The 6,014-nt window shown below is 37.3% G+C and overlaps 1 pseudogene; it reads left to right on the top strand.

Annotated features, from left to right (window-relative positions):
- Positions 1–415: 415 nt before the first annotated feature.
- On the top strand, positions 416–1,278 carry LOC131421940 (small ribosomal subunit protein uS2-like; annotated as a pseudogene).
- The last annotated feature ends 4,736 nt before the right edge of the window (positions 1,279–6,014 follow it).

Below are 6,014 nucleotides of genomic sequence, written 5' to 3'. Positions count from 1 at the left end.
CTCTCTTCGCATGGCAAAATTTCTTCTTATTGTAAGGATAGGATTGGATTGGGGCCCACACTGTTGGCTTCATTTTAACTTAATTACCTCTTTAAAGGCCCTCTCTCCAAATATGGTCACGTTCTAGGTACTGGGGTTTAGGACTTACTTCAACATTTGAATTTTGAGGGGACACAATAGAGCCCATGTAAGTGATCTTTAGCTACAAAGAGCTGAGAGTTCTTCCAGATCTGGAATTTCATGCATCTTCTTCAAAATTCTCACTGTATATAAATGCACCACAATCGAATTTGCTAATAGAATGCTTTTTCTTTATTTATTAAAAATGGCATTCCCGCTTTTCCATGCTACCCAGAGAGGGGTCCATGCTGCAGTGTTCTGAGTTATTGTTGTAACTTAAAGGGAAACTTTCACAATGTGCAGAGCCCTTGATGTCCTGCAAATGGGGGAGGATGTCCTCAAATTCCTTGCAGCTGGAACCCATTTAGGTGGCACCAACCTTGACTTCCAAACAAAACAGTACACCTACAAAAGGAACAGTGATGGCATTACCTGATAAATCTGAAGAGAACCTGGGAGGAACTTCTGCTGGCAGCTCGTGCCATTGTTGCCACTTAAAAGCCAGCTGACTTCAGTGTCATATCCCCCCGGAATACTGGCCAGCTAGCTGTGCTGAAGTTTGCTGCTGCCACTGGAGCCACTCCTATTGCTGGGTGCTTCACTCCTGGAACCTTCACTATCCAGATCCAGGCAGCCTTCCGGAGGGAGCTGAGACTTCCGGTGGTTACTGATCCCAGGGTTGACCACCAGGATCTCACACAGGCGTCTTATGTTAACCTGCCTACCATCACTCTGTGTAACACGGACTCTTCTCTGTGCTATGTCGACATTGCCATCCATGCAACAACAGCTCTGACATCGTGGATGAGGGGGCCTGGGAACTTCTGCGCATGCGTGCCACCGTCTCTCGTGAGCATCCATGGGAGGTCATGCCTGATGTCTACTTCTACAGAGATCCTGGGAAGATTGAAAAGGAAGAGTAGGCTGCTGCTGAAAAGGCTGTGATGGAGGAGGAATTTCAGGGTGAATGGACTGCTCCAGCTCTAGAGTTGACTGCTACTCAAGCTGAGGTGGCAGATTGGTCTGCAGGTGCCCTCTGTCTCTCTCCAGAAACTCCCTACTGAAGACTGGAGCGCTCAGCCTGCCACTGAGGACTGGACTGCAGCTCCCACTGCTTGGGCCACTGGATGGGTAGGAATAACCACTGAGTGGTCTTAAGCTGTTCTTCCACAGACTCTAAATAGAAAATAGAAATAAACTTGATGGAAAATAAGCAGTTTCTAAAACAAAATTCAATTCTTGAATTATCTTTAGTAGTACATTATATATATATATATCTGTGTGTATGCACACACATACATATATATATGGATATATATATCCATAAATACATACATATCTATGCATGTACTTGGGTAATAGAGAGATAGACAGCTGTGGTTATAGCTATCTTTTATTCACTCACACTTTTACAACCAAAGGTATGCATCCGTTTATTGATGAATTAGATGTGACCAAATGAATAACAAAAGTCACACATTTTCACCATGCTAAAAGTGTTCTTTTTAAAATGCATTTGACTAAGTTTCTCTTTTAGATTAACCTATAATTTCATGCTACATTCAACCTTGTTTTGGATATATTTATACAGACTAAAATAAATTATCTGAAGTTGTACTATAAGTTAAAAGTCATCCCAAGTACATTTAATAAGAGCCCCACTGTTACGGATTGTATTTTCCAAAAATGGCTGCAACAACATTTCCCATCCCACAGTCCCCTGCAACTTCTGAGTCAAGAGGTAGAGAAATGTCTCTCTCCCTCTCCCCGCACCACCTCTTTAAAACTTGGTAGGTCTTTCTGACTGTCTCAATAAATAGAACACAGCAGAAGGGATACCACGGGACTTCTGAGAACAGGTCATAAAAGGTAACATGGCAGTTATTTTTATTTGCTTAGCTGACTATTTTTAGGCATATTCTTAAAATATATGTTTGGTTTTTTATGCTGCATATAGTTCAAAATTTTACTTAATTTCTTGAAAATGATTCATATAATAAATATCAATGTTCTCATGTAATACATTTGTTTGCCATTCTGTAAAGAATAGTCATCTGTTTTTATTGTGGAGATAATATCTTATAAATCTTGAATTATTCTATTATCTTAAACTATGATATAAACCAACATAGCATACTGAAAAATTCATTAATAGTCTCAGGTTGGCTGTTATTAACCATCAATATTTTACTTCTCTAGACCAAATCCCTCATTTATTAAAAAATGAGAGGTTATACCAAATCAGTATTTTCCAGACGGTATGACCACGAAATTACCTAAGACATTTGTTATAATGTTCTAGATCCCTCCTTGTGGAGATTCAGTAGGTCTGGAGAAGTGCTCTGGAGCCTTTTTTAATATTTTTAACAAGACCCTGATATAACTCTTATGGTTAAGCAAGTTTTGGAGTAATTTCTAGTTGTGCAAGTCTTTAATATAGGAAGATTTCAAACTAAATAGAATTACATTTAATTCTCAATCATCATCAATAGTGGGAGCAGGACGTTAAGAATTCAAAGGAGTGAATAATCCCCAGATTTTGTACTTTTAGATTCCAAATGAGTTTTGCATTATTGTCTATTGTTGTATAGTCCTAATTATTCTTTTTCATCAAGATATAAAAATTAGTATTAATTGTAAGATCTTTATCAACCATATAGAGTTCTATCAAAAAATTTTAAAAAGATATACTTTTCATATGACGACTCCTCAGAGAAATTAATGTATATATTCATTCAAAGACTTCTACACAAATGTTTACAGCTTCTTTATTTGTACTAGCCAAATAATGAAAACAACCCAAATTTCCAGCAGGTAAATGGGGAAACAAACTGTTATATATCCATACAATGGACTATTACTCAACAATCAATAGAAACCAACTAATGATACACATAAAATAATGGATGAATCTCAAAATAATTATATCGAGTGAAAGAAGTCAGACAAAAAAGAGGACACACTGTATAAGCCCCTTTATTCAAAATTCTAGCAATTGCAAAGTAATATATAGTGACAAAAACCAGATCGGTTTTTACCTGGGGACACAGGTGGGGAGTGGGTGAGAGGGATACAAAAGTATATGGGAATGTTTTGGTGTCATGAATATGTTCATTACCATGATTAGTTTGGTGGATTCATGAGTATATACTTATATTAATGCCTATCAAATTGTACATGTTAAATACTTCCCTTTTTTATGCTAATTATACCTCAAATAGCTTTAAAAATAATGTAAAAAATTATTACTTTTTAAAATATGTATTTAAAAAATATTTAATATGTATTTTTAAAATATTTTTTAAAAATATTTAAAAATCAACAAAGGGTATACAAGGGCCGTGCAAAGAAAATTTTAAAACCAAAAAATGTATAGCATCTGTGGGACATTTTATTACATTCTTTGCAGAATTTTTATGCCTGTACTGGATAGCATGATGGATATTTCAGTTTCTAATTTTTCTAAGTATATATTGTTTGAGAATTTTTTTACAATAACTTTATGTTAATTTAAGAATAAATAGTTGAACAGTAATATAAATATATGCTCAGAATGTATAATAATACATAAATAAATAATAATATATAATTTAAAAATCCAAGTATAACCAATGTTAATTTATTGCTACAGAAATATTCAGTTTGCTCTCTTGCTAAAAATTGTTTTCTAACCTGATTTAATGCCAGTTACTCACCATAAATGTTTAAGCAACATTATGATATGGGTTATGAGTGGTGAGATAATGTGTAAGAATTAGAGAAAATTTGAAATCAGGTAAAGTACTGAAGACTCTTACAGCTATAACAGAAAGTGAGAAATACCTAAAAGAATTACAGAAAAAGAATTACAAAAAGAATTATTTAAAAAAAAAAGGAATTACCAAAAAACACCAAATGAATTGCCTGGGACAACTCATCACTTTCATTGGATGTGAATTGCACTCCTATAGATCGCTTGTATCTGAGAAGACCAAGGATATCTAACGGTGAAAAGGCTATTTGAGATAGCACTTGAAGGCAGAATAGAATTTGAACATTAGGATTTGGTTTGGTGAAAGAACATTCCAGATAAAGGGAAGTACGTGTGCAAAAACAGAGATGGCAAAAAATGCTGGATACCTGTAGAAAATTTTGACTAGTTCAGATTGGCTTGAATACTACTGTGTGAGGGCCAATACTTGGAGTATAGTTGGAAAGGTAAATTGAGATCAGATCAGATCTCAAACACTGTTTGATGTAGTTAGACTTGAGTTGGTAAGCTATAGGGAACCATCAAAGGTGTCGAGCATATTCACATCATGATAAGATCTGTATTTTAGGAAAATGACTGTGGCAGCAGACTATAGGAGAAATTGAAGGAAAAAGAAAAAAAAAAAAATTCTCCTCCAAATGGTTTTTCCTCCTTCTAATGGTCACCTATGTTGCCACAAGATGCTGTCTTAAGCAGATAGCATATTTTCTTTACCAGGGATGGGTAGGAAGAGCAGTTAGTTATGAGAAATGAGAGGGTGTGGTTGAAGATCTAGTGACTGTCCAATGCACCTGTAGACTCAGGTTTACTCATACTCTGAAACCGGATCATACTGTGGACGAGAGGGATATTTATCTCCCCCGCTGAGGCAGCTTTTGCCAGAGATATGGCCAGCAGCAGAAAGGGCAAGTTAAAAGGGGCAAGACTAAGAACCTGGCAGACAGAAAGGATCAGGTGGATATGATGATACATCAGTGGAAATTAGATAAAGCAGGGATCAGCATTCAAGTTCTCCAAGTTAAACCAGGCAGTGGGTTAGAAGCAGTGGTGGGCAGTGGAGGGGGGTGGGTTGGGGGAGGAGAGGAGAAAACCCTAATTTGTAGCATGTGTCCATTTCCCTGGTGTAAATACTCCTACCATGACCAATTTCACGCTACCAAAGTTAGATCAATGGGCTCGCAAAATTTTTGGAATTTTAACATCCGTTCTTGTGAGCCAGTATGGGTCAGCTTTAGCACACTACCAGTACTGCCACAGAGATTTATAACTGAGGCAGGGATGATGGACCAGGCATCAGGGAGTTAGGCAAAGAGACTGAGTGAGAAGTTGTCTGAATCCAGGCGAAGCATCTGGATGGTGTATGCCAGTATCATCAGCAAGAAAAAGCTAGCCATGTTATTGAAAATCATCTGAACCACGACCTCTCTCTGTTCTTTCCTTTGATCTCCGTGGGGGTAGGTCAGATGCAGGTGGCAGAAAGTTAGAGCATCTGCCAGAGTGCAGCAAGGGGCCCAAGAAGCGTCATATGGCAGTCCCTGTCATCTTTCTTCTGGGTAGATATGCTCGGTTTCTAGTTCCTTAGTAGGGCCTTGGCTTCTCCTTTTGATTAGATGCTTCATTTCTAAGCCTACAGCTTGGCAGGTATGGAACAGGTAAAGGTAGTTGCTGAAGGAAAGCATTTCTCTGTCTGTTAGTGAGTTGCCTGCTTCTAACCAGCTTCAGGAATGAGATAAATGAGGCAATTTGTGCAAAAATCTTCCAGCCTCTCTCTCTCCTTTATGAATGTTCTGCTTTGCTTGAAGCAATCTGTCATTCCAAGTGACACCATTCACAAATACGGTATTACAAGAATATTCTTTATCTCACACTCTAGGAAGAGAGGTTTCAGTGTCTAAATCTGTGAATTTATATCATTTTATTTCCTGAAGAAATGTACAATCTAAATAATAGTAAAAACAATTCCAAACTGATGTAATGATTGTAATTTTCGTCACTTACTAAATCCTTTAAAAATAGCTATCCTTAACATGCCAACGCCTGTGAGTCTGGCCTTTTGGTACAGTTTTAGTAGTGGTATTCCTGTGGATAATATATGCCAGTTATAAGGCAAGAGAAGCCCAGGGAAGACTTCCAGAATGTCAAT

The sequence above is a fragment of the Diceros bicornis genome, chromosome 25, assembly GCF_020826845.1.
Source record: "Diceros bicornis minor isolate mBicDic1 chromosome 25, mDicBic1.mat.cur, whole genome shotgun sequence".
Lineage (NCBI taxonomy): Eukaryota > Metazoa > Chordata > Mammalia > Perissodactyla > Rhinocerotidae > Diceros > Diceros bicornis.
The sequence above is the reverse complement of the archived record's forward strand: the minus strand, read 5'-3'. Positions and strand labels throughout refer to the sequence as shown.